An 18,703-nucleotide genomic window follows, 5' to 3' on the forward strand; every position below is an offset into this window, starting at 1 on the left:
GTTTCAGCATCTTGTTGGCGTAAGGGTAGGAAACTGTAGGGGACTCTTACCTTTTTGTATGTTTGAAGAGTGAAAAACTGTAGTGAATTGATTCATCTGTGCAGTCTGACTCGTACAACTTCAACTACTCCTTGCTATACGTACAGATATTTGGTTGCCTATAAAAATAATATTAATAGAGTTATCATTGAAATTACCTAAATAACATTATAGTTTTGATAATATATGGTTGCCGTGAATGCAAAAGCTCGCGGAATGGTTATGTGCATATTTCAGCAAGTTGTGTCGCATGTAGGATTGGAGTACGCAGTGCTGCCCAGTGGCTTTGTTTTTCTTCACCTGATCGGTGAGAACTGACAAGGTTCACAATGGTCACCGGCAAATCAGCAGTCAGCACCCGAAAAGAAAAACTTGAACAAGGCGAGGAACTAAGAGCGAGATGCAGCTCAACAGTGCTTGAAAGTCATCATGGTTCGCACTTCGTTGAAGGCACAAACCTCTGATTGTAAGAGTCATTCTTGTCTATCACTGCTGCATCGTCGACTCAACGTTGCTCCACAAAAAGAGAAAAAATTCAACAAACACCACGCATTCCATTTGGAAACGAAACTTCCAGAAATCCTTTCTACTGAAACTGAGCCGTCGCTCAGATTTGAGCAGGAGGGAATTAAATCGCTCACCAGAGACGGAAAGGAAATCGATCAGACTTGAAACCAGAAATGAAATCGCACAAAGATGAAAACCAAGAACCATGAGAGAGGAAGGAGCTGTTGTTTCTCAGACAAATGCCTCGATTTGTTCTCACCGGGAACTTGAATGGATTTCGGACTCGTCATCTACAGATGTGCCCGTCGTCAAGAAACAAGCAACTCCTCCGGGTAAAAGAAAGTCAAGCAAAACCAACAAGGATTCAGATCGAGATAACAAGTGGAAGACGCAGTAGGAAGGTTGAAGGGGGAAGAAGTGCTGGCGGCGGAGGTGACTGGCAACAATACCTGTATATTATAGCTTGAGGAATCTAGGGTTAGGAGCATTTCCCCTGAATTTACAATTTTGCCCATCGTGCCCGTGTGCTTGAGCTAGGCAGCGTAGTTTTGTCTCTATCCATTCCTATCTGTATGTCTCATATCTGTGCTTCGCCTTGAAATCAGGTAATTTTTTTTCCCTGTCTGATTGAGTCCCGCTCCGTTTAAAATTATTAAAATCTCTAGATCAAATTTAATTAGTAGATATATATTTTATAGATTTTTAAATATGATATTGATTTTATATCAGTTGATAGTACAAGATAAATTAATAGTTAAAATATATTTTTAAAAACTTTTCTAAATTCTAATATGTCCTATAAAAAGAAAAGGAGAAAGTACATATCGACAAAAAATAAGACATATAATTGAGCATTCCTATTTCAACATGTAAGATGAGCATGAGAAATTTTTCGATGTTTCCGGTGATTGTCTTTATCTCACCTTCCCACTCCTGTGTTTACCAGTAACATTCTCATCGACTGATCTTTTTCCTTCGTGTGTCCTCGATCAATATGATGCTCTGGTGATGTCTCATGTAATGTGATTCCAGGCGGAGAAGGATGGGTGAGTTTTGGAACAACCACGAGATCTCTACCAAAGACCAAGACTGCACTAACATTATTTGCAGTACCTCCCCCCTTCAATATTGGTAACTTTTAGAAAGGATTAATTGGATTTATGCCACTGCAACATTGCCTATTCAGAAGAATGGCACTCGAATTTTGGAACTTCGAAGAATGCCACTGCAACTTTGCAATACATTGAAAAATACCATACTGGCTATTTTAAAACGTTTTGGCCCGACTACCAGTACGTACATGAATATAGACGATATTGCCCCTCACTCAAATCTCTTATCCCTTTCGATCGGCACAGCTCAGTCTCAGTCCACATCACCGTCCTCTTCTTCTCCCCTTGAGCATCGTGTTCTCCCGCACTGACCATGCCACCGACAAGCCACCGGCTTCCCGATTTCGACAGCTCACTCGCCCCCTCTCTCTCTCTCTAGCTCCTCACCCATCTGTGCTTGTCAAAATCGGACCGCGCCGCCTCCTCCCATACGACCGCTACGTCGTCTTCCTTGCATCTGGTACCGCCTCATCCCCTACATCTCCCCCCTCTCTCTCTCCAACTCATGTCCCCTCTCTTTCCCCTGTGAAGCCCCAAACCCTAGCGACGTGGCCTTTACCTATCCCCTAGCTGGCCCAAACCCTAGGCACACCGGCTCCATTGTTTGCCGGCTGTTGGAGAGATGAGTTGGAGAGAGGGAGAATGGAGCCCGGCGAAGTCCTTTGCTGGTTTGAGCTCTGGCAAAGGAAATTGTGACACAAATGTTCCCCTAATCGATTGCCCCACATGCAAGATACCCATCTTCAAACTGACAAGCCGAAGCAAGCGAAATCCAGTTCGAGTCTTCTACAAGTGTCAGAACAAGGCGAGTTTCAGTACCCTCTTTCATTGCCTTGGGCTGGTTATTGAGATTTGATTCATGCTCTCTCATTTTGTTGATTATAGGACAATCCTTACTTTCCCTGTGACTTCTACAAATGGGAGGAGGAATACATTAAGCTTGTTGCATCGAAGGGGCTCATGATAGCAAGGAAGGAGATGTTTGCTCCAAGGATGGAGGAGAATAGGTGGTTGGTCCATGGAGATTATGATAGTTGTCAACAGAAGCTGAATGACAACGATATGGTATAAGTGCTTGAAGAACTAAAGAACCAAAATGCAAAATTAGTATAAGTTCTATGTGATATGAAACACATTAGCAATGAGATTGTGTGGGTTGTCAACAAACTAGTCGTGTTAGGTGTATGTTTTGTAGTTTGCATGTTTATGTTGGTTGTAGTTTTATTTGTCAAGGGGAAATGATGTACACTGGCACATGGTTATGAACAATCTAGTCTTTCAATGTAGGTTATTTGTCAAAGCAAAATAAAATGATGTACATTAGTCTTTCAATACAGTGATGCTTGGTATGGATATGTGCAATCTAGTCTTTCAATGCAGAGATGTTGGTATGAATATGTACAAGGGGGGGGGGTCTAATATCAGGGATGTTCAAGCCACATATGTTCACAACTGATTTAAGCAGTCACAAAAATGACAAGACAAACTAATTGTTTGCAGTCACAACAATGACAAGAGAAACTGATTGTTCATAGAACTCAGATAAGCCACATATGTTCACAACTGATTTAAGCAGTCACAAAAATGACAAGAGAAACTGGTTGTTCGTAGTCAAAATAATGACAACACAAAATGATGGTTCACAGTGACAATACAGACAACGACTAATTCATTGAGTGCACGCTGCACTAGTGGTTCTCGAGCCAATGAAGAAGGCTCCTCTTTGTACCAAGTGTAGGTTGCACTATTGGAGTAATGATAGGAGCAAATGGTGCGTTGTTGCCTTTCTTTCCTTTAGCTGCATTCTTCTTCACAGGAGTCTTAGACTTCCCTTTTGCTGCACCCTTCATTGGGTTCTTGGCCTTTCCTTTTGCCTGCTTTTGCTTCCTTGTAGCTACTATAGTCTTCTTTTGCTTCTCTAGATCTACTGCAACCTTTATTGTCTTTCTGCAAGTAAAATATGTTAGATGGCTCTACAAGTACAACATGTTAGATGGAAGAGACATGGTAGCAACATTACCTCTTCTTTGTAGATGGCTCTGCCGTGTCAGGAGGAATAGGATGTTTGCATGTCTTTTACATGTGCCCAAGTCCTCCACACCTCTTGCACTTCACTAGCTTCCTTCCAGGTTCAAGACAACCCCTAATCCTCTGTACTCTTGGCCTACTAGCAACTGCTTGTTGCAAAGGAGGGTGCACCTTGAAATCGAGATCAATATTTATCCACTACGTCTTGTCTGTCATGGATGGAATGGATCCAGCATATGCTGCCTTGAATTTCTCTACAGAATAGTTGAGTAGCAATGCTCATATGGAAGCTTCTTTATCTGCAAATTTGTCCAAAATCAACATGTCAGACTACTTAAAAAACAAATTTTTAGCAATCACCTATGTCAACTACACACATACCATGATTGTTTTTTCATCCTATAGCCTAGATGCATGAATGCGCCATGGACTTTCTAGATGTGCACAGCTAGCCCTATATCTAGTCGGATCTATTTTCAACTCACCAAACTCGAAGTCTTTAAGTACACCATAGTGCCTCATAGCTTTTCTGAATGTCACCATGTCAGGGAAAATAGCTCCTTCTCTTATGTCTGGGTTTTCAGGATCATATTACACATTGTACTAAAAGGTGTCACAGTCAGTGACTTCTTCCCCTTCAAGGTCATCAACAATATCAGCATGCATTTCCTCTTCCTCCTCAATGACAACGGCTGCAGCAGGAACATCCACACCACCTGGGCCACCACCATAGAAATACTCATCATCAACACCTACGTACTCCTCATCTTTGTCAAATGGATCACTTTCTGGTCCTCTATCTGATTGCTTTACTAGCTTGCTTCTACATGCCTCAGTAGTCTGGTTTGCCTTACTAGAACAGGCCTACCCACTGTCCCCTACTTGTGATGTTAGAAAGTCAACTACATGCAATACATACTGACTGGGAGTTAATGGACTCTCTTGGCTACCCACAAGCAACACATCATTTGTTGTAGCCACATTGTCATCTGGAGGAGCTGCAGAAGAAGAGCCCTCTACCACTAAAACCATCAATGCAAGTTTCCTCTGTTCTCTGTACATGTCAAACATTCCCAACAGTTGATCCTCATTCTCAAGCCTAACATCTTCCCCCAATGCCTTGTCAAAATACCACACAGTTATTATCTGGTTCCTCCCAACTCTAACCTCTCTACCTACACCCTTATTTAGAAAATCCATTGTAAAGTCATCCGCCAGTACAACCCATTTAAGTGTCTTGCCCTTCATATATGATATCCTACCGTCTGGTTGTACCAGATTATATCCCTCCACGACTAGATCTACCCTAAAAATGTTCCTTCAATTCAACCTACAACGATCACAACAAATCCAACGAAAAAAAATGAATAAAAAGGCGCATAGACCTGCTATCAGCTGACAATAGAAGCAAGAGCAGGCGATACAAGCATATAAATCGATGGCACAAGTGATTCAAGAGCTAGGGTTTTGGTTACTTACATGGAGGGTGATGTGGGATGAGATTTGAGGGATATTTGGGGCTCCCTAAATTCATAGCTACCCGAGCAGCACGAGCGGTAGAGCGTAGGCGGCAGCAGTTGGACTGCACAAACTAGAACAATGGGGCTTCTCGGCGACTAGGTAGGTGCAGGAGAACCCGAGGTTGCAGAGGTGGGTGAGGAGCTGGAGAGAGAGGGGGCGAGTGAGCTGTCGGAACCGGGGAGCCTCTTGTCGCCGACGTGGTTGGGGCGGGAGAACACGATGCTCGAGGGGAGAAGAGGAGGATGGCGATGTGGACTGAGACTGAGCTGTGCCAGTCGAAAGGGATAAGAGAAATAGTGAGGGGCAATATCGTTCGTATTCGTGTACAAATGGATATACGTACTGGTATTCGGGCCAAAACGTTTTAAAGTGGCCAATATGGTATTTTTCAGTGTATTGCAAAGTTACGGTGGCATTCTTCGAAGTTTCAAAATTGAAGTGCCATTCTTCTGAACAGGCCAAGTTGCAGTGGCATAAATCCAATTAACCCTTTAGAAAAAGTATGGACATTAGGCTAAACAACAGCTTAAGCATGAAAATAATGGCCACCTCTTTCTTATGAAATTCATACTCTTTTACAGATCTATGGTCAAGCTCCGCACTGATGTCAACATGCATATAATCGAGCCAAGACATCGAAGACAGATCGTGGTAGAAAACACATTCTCAACGCAATAGTTTGTTACAGAAAACATTGCGATCAAGCGACATTGAGCGAAGCGCTCAAATCCATATCCGTCACTCGCTCATGTGCTTGTACGATCGATTAACCGAATGTCATTGTTGTTGCAAAACTCCATAAAACGATCTGGCTGTGGTAAAAACAAAATGTTCAGAAAATTGGAGTGTAAGGACGGAAAATCTATACTACGTATGGATTAAAACCACCCACCCCAAATGCAACAACACCACGGCCCCGGGCATTTGGCCTGAGTCCTTCAACGCTGTCATTCTCCGTCGGATCGGACCTGTAAGAATCAGAACAATATAACAAAATCAAATAAATAATTGATATGTAAAGGTCCATAGAAAAGAATATACTAGTTGCTGAAAATGCTAACCATAGAAAAGGTCCATAAAGACAACCGACGAGCTTGCTTCCATCGTATAGCTGGTTTTTGAAGATTTTCAATTTTCCCAACATGGTTAATTATTGAGCTACCAATGCCACCATGCATACAGATGATTTTCTTTTCTATAAGCGCAGATAAAGGAAGCCAACTGAATAACGTCTTCATGCATACAATGTCCACCATACCATCTCTCACACCCTATTTTTGAACAAAGGATATCAACGTTATCAATTAATGATTCTAGGTGATTTTGTGAGGAAGTGCAGTATACAAAAAGCTAGTTAGTACACTCTTTTTGGAGACCGTACAAAGCATTGATCTTCGCCGCTTCCACGAGGTTTGAACAGAGCTGAAATTACGTACTTACTCTCTCCATATCAAAATAAACAATATTTTAGAGTTAAGTACAAGTATTAATACGAAAGATAAAATGACCATCTTACTTACTATTAATATCATTCACTATTGAAAGCCAACATATCCCTGTGTGCCAACAACCATTAAGGAAATAGCGAAAACCGTCACAAAATATAGTTTCTGACGAGTAATCGTCAAGCAATTACCGACAAGTATAGATCGACTGGGAAATAAAATTTGCCTAATAGGTAACTGTCAGAAACTATATCCCTGATAGGTTTCGACAGGAAAATTGCACCTGTCGACAGGGTTTTCATAACATTTCTCCTAGGTGCTAGCCGTTAGAGAAACACGTTTTGTCTTGACACGGAAACCTTTTTTTGTTGCCCTGATATGTTTTCCCTACTAGTTTTAGGCTGTCAGAAAAACCGATACTATTGTTGTCATGACAATTATTTCCATGCTGGTTTTCATCCCGTCAGAAAAATAGCATCTAATTATCTTGACTGCTCCAGCCCATCAAGGAAAATGGATAATATAATGCACCATTTCAATTGAAAATGATAGTTCAAATTCACATTCATGTAAATATTACAACTCAAATGATAACAGGGAACATTTAGAGCACATAAATAATAAGTTTCAAAGTGCAACCTCACAAAACATTTAGACAAGTCCACATGGTATATAGCACAATATTCCCTTTAGTCTCCTAGCTCCACAGAGCTGCCCTGGACTTTGAAGTGTAGTCATCATAGAATGATGGTGATGCTCAAATTAAAGTTCGAGATATGTGCAAATGACATAATGCAAAGATAGAACATACATACCACAAGATTTTGTGCTTTCATCATGCTTGACAGGCCTCTCACCATGCTCTATCCATATCTCATAGCGTTCCCTAAAACCATACTTACACAAATGCAACTCTATAGTATGCCTTCTGTGTCTGAAGTAGTTCTGGCATATGGTACAGGGACACTTAGTGGTATCATTTTCAGCCACACCAGGGAAAGAAAATGCATGATTTAAGAATTCAGTCATTTGATCAATCCATTCATTAGAGGGAGATTTACCATGCTGCCAGCCTATATACATCCATGTGCGTGATATGGATACTAGCCCTATATTTCAAACATGAAAATATAGGTAATAAATTATCTCATTATGGCTACAACACATTGCACTGAAAACATAAATCTAAACTAACAGTGAATAATCAACACATTTGCATATTAAATCAATAAAACTGTACTTAATAGTCACATTTAGATTACTATATCAAATTTGAAAATATTTCATGCACTGTTTGGACACCTTGATAGTACAGCACACACAAACAGAATTAAAAATAGAAGGAAAATTAGAACATCACAACCATATATGAAGAAGCTAGAGCAACACTTAAAGATATACCAAAAAGGAAGACCTAGTTTTACCTTCAATGAGAAGAGCAATAACAGGTTTTAAAGTTCATCTGCAGCTGCGCACAAACACTATAGCTTCCAAGCTCCTCTTTACAGCTACCAAGCTCCTCTTTATAGCTTCAAAACCTCCTTCAGTCCCAAGTCTTTACCTCAGCACATGTAGCCCAAAAAACATCTAAATACTTCACTAAACTGCAGAGCAAAAGGGCAAACAAAAAACATGATTGGAACAAACCTGTCGACTGTACACAAATACAATATGAAATAAGTAACAAAATTTATCTAACATGTTGCAGAATTGAAAATTTGAAATAAAAACTAAATCCTTATCTCAAGGAACAATAGATAAACATAGTACTTTAATTTGTTCAAACTAAAGATAAAATTAGAAATTATCAAAGCAGATAGTATCTCTGATAATTATAGAGTTGAAATGACATCAAACTAATCTTCTCATACAAAACCACAAAACATTCCAAGAATGACGCATGGAGACGGAAAGTCTATTTTTGTTCTTTGGATGTTGTCACAAAAAGCTAAGGATACATGCTCTGTATTTGTTTTTCCCACGTTGGCTAAAAAAACCTGACACATGGCTTGTTTCTTTATCTGACCCGTATAGTAAACAGCTAATTGGATCCACTAATACTCTATTATTAAGCCACATCTGAGCACACAAACCATGCACCAAGTAAAGGCTCTGATTGGAGCTCATTGGAGGAATCACCCATGAATCAAGAATCAAACCTAAACAAGAAATCAAACCAAAAAAAATCGTTCATTTCATGAATTAGACCTAAACATGTCTGGTCCAGCTAATCGAATCTTGCATATTAGGTTAAGAAGGGGAATGGGGACGGATTGAAGATTAATGCAAGATTGGCCCGGCTGATCCAACCTTTTAGAGAGATCGATCCCCTCCTCTCGAATGGCTTTAGAGGAACTTGCTCAGGCTTCTCCTCAAGACCTAGCGCTCAGTTGTTGCTCCTCCACTATCGCCATGTCCCGATCTACATGGGGAATCAGAGGAGGATCATAGCTGCTAGTAGCTGGCTGCTGGAAGGGTGAGTTCACGGACTGAGGAGGTGGGTGGAGGGGGCTCGACGTGAGGAATCAGAGGAGGACCATGGCTGCTAGCTGCTCATTGCTAGAAGGGTGAGACGAGGTGAATGGAGGTGGCTTGGTGTGAGGCTAACTAGGGTTCTGAGGGATCGTGGACGAGGTGGGCTTGAAGAACTGATTTTCTTTTTCTTTAAGGGGTACATAGGCTTTTTTTTTTAAAAAGATGTTTGGCGCGAATGAGGGAAAAATAGTGCCAAGCAGATTTAGGCTCACGCCAATTGAGTCACATTTACCTTGTCGGTCTTGTACCAACAAGCAAGAAAATTATTTTTCCTTGTGGGTTTTAGTTGTGCCCCTAAAAAAATCTAACACACAGGGTTATTTTGGTTTCCAGTAGTGATTCATTGCATAAGAAATAATACCTGCATTGGAAATAGAGTTACTTAATGGAGGAGTAAGACTAGAAAACTTGGACTAAAGTTGCCTCGAAATTGTAAAACATTATCTATTTTGAACATTGTAGAAGAGGCCAAAATGTCCTCTATTTTGAGACGGAGAAAGTAGATTAATATTGCAGTAGACATGTCAAGAGGTGACAAATGATTAAGTAGTTGAGAAGAAGTTAGGCAGCTTTCATCTAGGGCTACTCCCAATGTATAATATAGAATTGTTATATCCAAGACTTTCACATCACAATTGGAGCATTAAATTGATATGTATAAACAAATTCTTACAATGCATATGTCCGCTTCAAAATTGATTTACTCATCATCACGATAAGTTCTTTAATGTCGTTTGGACCATCATAGTTGTAAGAATTTTCACGATCAACGTACTGACATAAATATTTTGATGAGCTCTTGAACTACTCCTCCACTGGTGCCAAGTACGTCCTAGAACAATCGGATTTGGAAACTGCCCCCCGATCATAACGGCTATTGAGCTTTTCATTACATGGGATATGCCATTGGACCACTTCCACTTTTTCTTAGCAGTCTTATAAACCTTAGTTTTCTCATCAAAGTTCTGACCATCAGGGCTAGTGCAGTGGGAGCAGAATTACCCAAGTGCATAATCAAGATTCATAACCTCAAGGACAATGAGAATATGCTCTTCCTAAATAGAAAAATTCATCCCAATGAGTTGTAGTACTCCATTGAAGTACCTATATATAGCTGAAAGATTCATGGTGGGATTTAAATATTAAATGTGTTAATGTCCCAAATTAATAAATAATTGCTTAGCATGAAGTTAACTCTACGTTGGTCTGATTAATAATCTGCTAATGACATAAATAAAATTAATAATATTAATTCGCCTCACTGTTGGGTAGAAACGAAAGAACTAAATTATTTCATAAGTAGGAAATTAAATATAACAATTTATGATTATAATTTTTTGGTCAAATACAACCATAGACTATCAAAATTAATTTCATTAATACCCAAAATAATTCTAGTCCCAAAATTAAATTTTTTCCATTGGTTACATTTTAATTTTGGGACAAATAATGCTAAAAAATTAAATCATAACATAATTACAATTTGCATTATAAATAAATGCATAATTAATTAAAAAAGGAACTAAATATAAAACAAGATTTATATGGGCCAACTAAATCTACCTAGTAACTCTTTTCTGGCCCAATCAGACACACACACGACAATGGCCATTGAATCAGATTGGACTACTAATATTACTTAGCGTCATCGTTCTAAGCCGTAAAGTGCAGCATCTGGTTCGGCTTCCCCCATATCGTGAAAAATCTATGAACCCTAAAAACGCAATAGCTCTAGTGACGATGGTGATAGTGCGCTACAACGACAGCTGATAGCAACATAGTAGTGTGCGCATGGTGGTCTAATGCCTTATGTGGCATACGATGCCAGGCCTAGAGTTAGAGGAGAAGACCAATGAGCTTACCTCAGTCTTTAAAGATATTTAATCCCTTTGTTTGACTTCGATACAATCATGGATTAGGGTTTTGCAAAAATTTGGGGAAAAAATCAATGTGGCAGAATCTTAAGGTTTTGATTCCCTTTTCTTACCCTTATACTCCTACCCAATATTTATTGAATTCATCATCTGAAACAAAAAGTAATTAATATGTAAGACATGAAAACCCTAAGCAATTTTGGTTCTAGCCATGAAGGTCTCAGATGAATTGGGAAAATTTGGGAAAGAGAAGTAGCTAATTGATTGTGTTTAAGAGAGAAATTACAAAAACCAATCAAGATTTCCCTAAATAGACTAGGGTAAAACTGAGGGGAACTAAGGGTGATTCAGGCTAATTCATGATAGATTCATGAGGTTAGATGCAACCAGGCTCTAGATACCAAATGTGAGGGATTAAACTAAGTTGAGTTAGAGGAAATTCACTAATCACATTAATACTATCATAATTAATGAGGAAATTAGAAGTTAGAACATAAATTAGGAGATGTCATCCCTCAATTGATGAAAATGCCCTTGATCAGCCCCTTCAACATTCCTGCAACCGCCCTCTAGGTTGTGGCCGGTCTTCAAGTCAGCACAACGGTCTCCAGATTTATGTGGATCGAGTTTGTTTTTTTGGGGCTATTGCTAACGCTAGTGCTAATGATGTGACTAGGCACTGGTGGAAGGGCCGCCCATTTAATATAGCACAAACTGACACCGGACCTAACCAATTAACGTTGAACCCCTAATCAAAGACACATTTGCTAATTAGCCATTAATTATAGCTTAATCACATAATTAAGTTATGTTGGGCATTAAATTATGGGCTAACTTTAGGCCAACATGACACTGCGGTGTAACAAATGAAGTTGCAGAAGAGTTGGCAACGGAGGTGACTGACAAGCTCATCCAGGAAAGCTGTACTGTAGCTTTAGGAATCTAGGATTAAGTGCATTTCCACATGATTTTACCCTTTTTCTTCTCCTTGCGGCGTGTGTGTGTTTAACTATTGGTTGCATGGTAATAGACACTACTGCAGAAACCCCCTTCATTGTCGGCTCCAAAACCACCTTCACTATTGGAGCCGGCAGTGGGTAACGGGCAATGAAAGTTGTGGACTATCACTGCTAGCTCAGTGGACCAGCAGTGAAGGGCTTTATCACTGTCGGCTCAAGGATTCAGCTGGCAGTGATAAACCTAAAATCACTTCCGGCTGAAGGATTCAGCCGGCAATATTTTGCGTCTCCTCCCTCCCCTCCTCCCTCTCTCTGTCCTCTCTGTACTCCCTCTCACTCCTCGATCTCTCTGTCTCTCTCTCAATACATGCATACAATGATACATATATTTAATGTAAATCAATAATAAAATCACCTTCATTAATACATAGTAATAAACACATATTTCAAGTCATAGGCATCGACAAACACACATATATACATAATAGTTCTCACAGGTCACCCCCTGAAAAGTCGGGTGAGTTCAGCTAGTCCAGTATCACTCTACCTCTACCTCTCCCGCGATGAGGACCTCGTCTCCGCACTGTCGACTATTGATGTGTGTACGTCCGGGGACGTCGGGGGGGGGGGGGGGGGATGGTGGTGGAGCGGAGGATCCGGTCACGCCTGATTGACCACAGCGTCGCCTAAGCTCCAGGCTCACCGGCGTGTCAAAGACATCGAAGTCTGACGCCTGAACACCTCTACGGTTTGAGCCTTCGACCTCCTCCGCAGCACACTGACGGGCCACCCTCTCATCCTCCTCTTCCTGGGCACGCTTACGGGACACAACTTCTTGCTCCTCCACAGCGCACAGCTAACGGGCCAGCCTCTCATCCTCCACCTGGGCACACTTCCTGGCCGCTGCTTCTTGCTCCTCCTTCGCATCATCATTGGAAGGCCATCCCGTCGATACCAACTTTGCATCATACATAGTAATTCATATCATTCATTAATAAATAGTAATTAATGACATACATTAATATTGTGTCATTGGGCGAAATATAATACGTTGTCAAGCCCCTTGGTAGCCTTCTTCCTTGTCGCATACCCTCTACTAGGAGGAATAGTGTCATCTAAAGATCTGTCACGCGTGGATGGCACGATCGGTTCATGAAACTCACCGTTTGGGTTGATAATATGTTCCAAGAAGAACCCGATGATATGATCTTGAAGGGCATGTATTTCTGCAGGTTGTAACGCATTTGTATGTAGTTTCGAGTGCTGCGTTTGAAGAATCGAAAGAATTAGTCCTTGAACACATATAGAAATTAAAAATAAGGTATCGATATGTTATTTCGTACCTCAAGATCATAGAACCTAACAACGTCTCTGTCCGGCTGAATGCATGCATGTTAGTAACAACATAAAACGCGTAAAGATTGTTACCGGCTGGCTGCCTCATACACTTCAAGAGGAAAGGATTCATCAATGGAATGAATTGAACCTTTTTATTCAGTAGGAAATGCAAGATATGAATATTCCCTGCGTACTAGAAAGTTAGTTTTTACATCATATTGCTTCCTGAATGGAAAATAGATGATACTCTTTTTTTGGTATCTTGTGTACACCCTGTACGTGAATATGAATACCAATTAAACTTAGATGCAATCGTCGAGAATATTAAATGATCAAGTTAACCTGTTTAGCATGTTGATAAGGTGTTGGTAAGTCGTCTGATCTCTGTTTTGTGAGTCCAAGACAATGATCTTGCTTAAGTTTGGGTGAATGACAAGGAGGTAATGAATGTGTCTTCACTATTCGTTTACATTAGCTATAGGTATGAGCATATTTATTTTTAATTTTTAATAATGTAAAATATTTATCTATGAAATTAAGATATATAGGAAGCTCCAATTATATATTTTAATTAATTAGCAAACCCCAATATAGAAATTTAGGTATGAACGTATTTATTTTAATTTTTTTATTGAATTAAAAATTTTAACCATGAAATTTAAGTATATAAAAAACTTAATTTTGGAATATAGCAAGTTCAAATAAAATAAATATGTATTAGGATTGGAGGTCAACAACATGTTAATAAATATAGATAGTACAAATTTAACAAATATACTTGAGTAGCACAGTGGTTAGTCATTTGGACTTTGGGCCACATGTTGCGGGTTCAACGCTTGTGCTCAGCATAGAAGTTTTTTTTTTGCTTCAATCTACGGGGGAGGGGGTTTCATTGCCGGTTGACATCATGAACCGTCAGTGAATCACCCCTTCACTGCTGGCATACATTTGAGCCAACAATGAAGCCCCCCTTCAATGTTGGCGCATGCATTGTGCCGGAAGTGAAGCGCCCCCTATATAACTGAAGTGTTGCACCCTCCTAGACTTAGAAAAATTTCCATCCTCCTCGACAGAGGACAAGAGACCCCGCCGCCAAGGGATTGTCGGACATCATCGTCTCCATCGAGCCCACTGTCCATGCTGTCAAGCATGAGCCCACCATCATCGTATCCCTCTTCCCTCGCCCAGGTACGCCGCTGCCTCCATCTCTGTCACACCCCAAAATTCCTATTTTGGGTTGTGAGCATTATAAAACAATAAAATAAATTTTTTCCTGAAATTTGAAAGCTTTTCCAAAATTTTGTTTAGAGTTTTAAAAGAATTTGTTTTGTGTGATGAAAAATGTATTTATAAAATATTAGAATAGGTTAAGGATTTCAAGGTTGGATAAATTCTTGTTCTATTTTTCCCACATTATCCAAAAATCGTCCGTGGACAATCTCATCTTGCATTATTTTGATCCAACCCAGCGTGCACTGCTTCTCCTGAACGTTTTTCTCTCTATCCTGTGGCTCCAAACCAGCATCAAGTCATCAATCTTGCATCACGTTGGATTGCTAGCATGATGGCACACATGTGCGCTAAAGCCAACCCAAACCAACTCTCTTGCAGGTGCATGTACTTGATCGTTTCATCCACTTCCAAATGATGTCGTCCTTTTGCCTGGCAGCCAAGGCCAGCCAACAAAGCTTGAGTTAGTGCTCAATCAAGACGCATTGACATCCATTTATCCTCTTTCAATTCCTAGCAATTCATAGTGGAAATCACCGCTTAAATGGCTATAATGGCAAATGAAGCCGGCTACCAGTTACTCCTTGTCATCAGCCTCATCTTCTCATACAGTTTTTGAGTTCAATACGATCTCAAATGCAAATCTTGACAATACCAAAGTTTTAGATTTTGTTGAGAGCTTCGATTTGAACCTATGAAAGTCCCCTTTTGGATAATGGACCAAGGAGTTATGGCCCCTGAAATCAGTATTACACAGGATAAGTCTGAGTTCAAATAGTTTAACTTGTGGTGCATTTTTTAAAATCAAGATGGCATTTTTAGAAGTTCCAATGAATACTAAAGTTGTAGATCTTTTCGAGTACTATAATTTAGACTCCAGAAATGTCCAATTTGGAGTCCAAACGATGGAGTTATCATCCTCAGAACATAGGCCTACGATTTAGCGTCGCGCAATCAGATCACAACTTGGGTCTGGGCCATGGTCGGCTTAGATCCCACCATGGCTCACCAGCCCGACATCCCTAGCACCATAAAAAGGGACCAGAACACCCTCCCCTGCCCTTTTCCCACGTCCACCAAACCCTAGCCGCTACCCCCAACCTGCCAGGCACCGTTTGCCGTCGCGGACAGCCATGTCATCGCTTGTTGGCATCCGCATTCCCGGCGATCCGTCCATCCAAATGACTTCATCTTTTGTCGAGATGTGACCCAGGTCGTTCCTCACCATGTCCCAAAACCGTTTGGCCAGAGGAACAAAGAAGCCACTGGGATCTCCGCTGCTGTTCGCTGCCGTGCCGCTGGTGTCGTCGCCGCCGGTGTCATCGCCACTGGTGCCATCATTGTCTTTGCGAATTCTTCATCACCGATCATCGCAGAAAGGTGAGGACCGAACGTGCCCTTGAACCAGCACGTACCCTGGATGTACCACACGCCCTCACAAAAGCGTTTGTCCATTAGAGCCTTGACGCCACCGGGATCACGATCGTTGTGCCTGCTGCCCAGTCTGGAATTCTACGCGTGTAGCGCGGGTTCAAATTGCGTTCCCCGGTGTACTAGCACTCCAATCCATGAGTCCTTTGGCCAAGACGTGCCCCTGCTAGTCCACTACATCCCCCCAAAATCGGTTTATCCAAAGCTTCAACAGAGCCCCCGTTCTCGACGTCGCAATCCCTGCTGCCCAATTTCGTACACATTCTGCGTACCTAGAATGTCAGCCGCGTTCCCCGACGAACCGGAGCTCCAATCATCAATCCCTTTGACAGAGACGTGCCCTTTGGTTATCCTCAAAAATCCCTAAAAGTAGTTCGGCCAGAAGAGCACCGACGCCGATGATTTTGTGATCGCTACGCCACTGCCCCCATGTGTGTGTGTGTTCTGCGCGTGCACCCAAAATGCATTCGCGTTCCCTATCAATCCAGGAGCCATTTGGATGCACCGACCGTGTCATGGTGTGTCCCATCACATCTTCTATGCGGCCACATGAAGATTCCCTCGCATATGCAGCGTTGCCACCAGGAACGCGATCCTAACTTCCAACGTCGTTGCGCAATCTCGCTAAAGTTCCAACCAATCGATCACCTTCTCAGGTGAAGACCTTTCCAAACCATCACTGCAGAATCGTGTTCCAGAAAATATGAATATTTCTATTCAAACCATTTATTGAATATCACAGCCAATCTCTGAGGACGTGCACATCTTCTTCGCTGTGTTTGTGCGCGGTCACCTCCGAACCTGGGATCGTTCGTCTCTCTTTTGCCGCTACCTCGGAGCTTCTCTGACAAGACCAACCATAAAACCGAGCTTGTCTTCTCGCATTCTACGCCCGTGCTCTCCTTGATTTGTTGAAACACCATTGTTGCCCAATGTCAACATCAGTGATCGCCGTTGTTATCGCCATCTAATCGTGCACTTCGCCGCCTTCAGCTCACCGATGTGTGTGTCCTTCTGTACCTCAGGTCAAACTGAGCCCTTCATGAGTTCATGGCTGCGATGCGACCCCGTCTGAACCATCTCCGTCAACCCCGGGACTTTTTCCTCACCGACGACATCGAGAGCCCACAGCCGGCCGACTCCTCCATGCCAAACTCCCCTACTCTACTCTCTGATCTCGCTCTCTTGGTGAATATCCCAAATAACCCCTCTAGAGATCCTTTATTTCTATCTTTACTTTCCTATTTATGATGTTTACACGTTAGCCTCTGCTTTCTATAGTTAATTATGTTCCAGCCCTTATTATTTAAATAGAATAATCTATTCAAATCTTGTTCAGTGAATTTCATTCAAATCCAAGCAACACTCTATGAATTCGCCTAAATCTTGTATCCTATCCAACCATAGAGTTGATGTACTGTTCTTAGTTATTTGTGTTTTCTCTTTTGTTGGTTGTTCCTGCGAGTGGACGACTATGTTCCAAAGCAATACGAGGATCTCCAAGAGCAACAGTTCGGAAATCGATGATATGCAAAGTCAAGACTTCGAGATATGCCAGAACTGAGTTTATGAATATCACTGAGTAGCAGCCAGACAAGTGTCCTTGAATATCTTGCACCTATTTTAGGACTTTTATATTAGTTGTTTATCCTTCTTGCATGCTTGTCTAATTTGGAATCCCATGATTATGGTTTACTAGATTTTGTATGATTATCCTTGTCGCCGTTGATGAGTCATGGGAAATGAAGGGTAGATATGCTAGTTGTTGTCATGGCTAGGGTAAATGTTAATCTTGACTAATGTTTATGCAACAAGAATTGAGTATGGTAATCTTGTAGTAACATGGTATAGGGATCCTAACTAGATGGTTGATTGAGTTGGTATTGCACGGCAGGTTTGTGGTTGTTCCTGTGTGGGATCCTAAGGACCGGTTCTTGGAGCATGTAACCAAGCTAAACCGCAACCATCCATAGGGCCTATATGGTTATGGCCTGGCCAATTAATTAGCCACCTCTCCGATTTTGCGAGCACCATTGGACGGCTGAGTGGCACAAGAGGGGGCTTCTGCAGCGATGTAATCGTCTGTTAGCGGTGAAACCTCAGTGGGTGCTTGCAGGTTAGCGGGAGCTTTGTAAAGGCCTTGTAGTGATCTCCTGGCGCACACCTCGGAAGTGTGTAAGTGCTTGACCGGCACGGCAACATGGAGACTATCACCTAGTAATGCGGGTGATGAAATCACGACCTGTGGGAAAAGATGGGCAAACTCTGCAGAGTATAAAACTGATCAATCAGCCATGCTCACAGTCAAGAGTGGCTTGGACTTCTTCTTGATTAGTTGGGATCAGGGTTCTAGTATGGATGGTCGGGTAGCTAGGTAATGGGATTACCTGGTGAGTTATGGTAGTTGGATATGGAATATCTGGTGAGTTTGGTAGTCGGATGGAATCCGATAAGCTGTTCTTCTTGTTTAAGTTGTGTTTTCACACTTAGTAAATAGGATGCCTGATTTTGGTAGTTATAGGTTAGAGTTGCTAGTGCAGTAAACTGGTGTCTAACTCTTTCTTAACTTAAGCCTCATGTCATACTTTCCTACACTTGCGGAGTACAATATGTACTCACACTTGCTGTTTCTAATAATAAATACTGCTCAGTTGGAGAAGACTACACAGAGATCAATGAAGCTG

The 18,703-nt window shown here is 41.4% G+C and overlaps 1 pseudogene; it reads right to left on the minus strand.

Moving 5' to 3' along the window:
- Window positions 1-1,465: 1,465 nt before the first annotated feature.
- On the minus strand, window positions 1,466-6,472 carry LOC133914642 (serine/threonine-protein phosphatase BSL2 homolog; annotated as a pseudogene).
- Window positions 6,473-18,703: the final 12,231 nt, after the last annotated feature.

The sequence above is a fragment of the Phragmites australis genome, chromosome 4 (genome assembly GCF_958298935.1).
Source record: "Phragmites australis chromosome 4, lpPhrAust1.1, whole genome shotgun sequence".
Lineage (NCBI taxonomy): Eukaryota > Viridiplantae > Streptophyta > Magnoliopsida > Poales > Poaceae > Phragmites > Phragmites australis.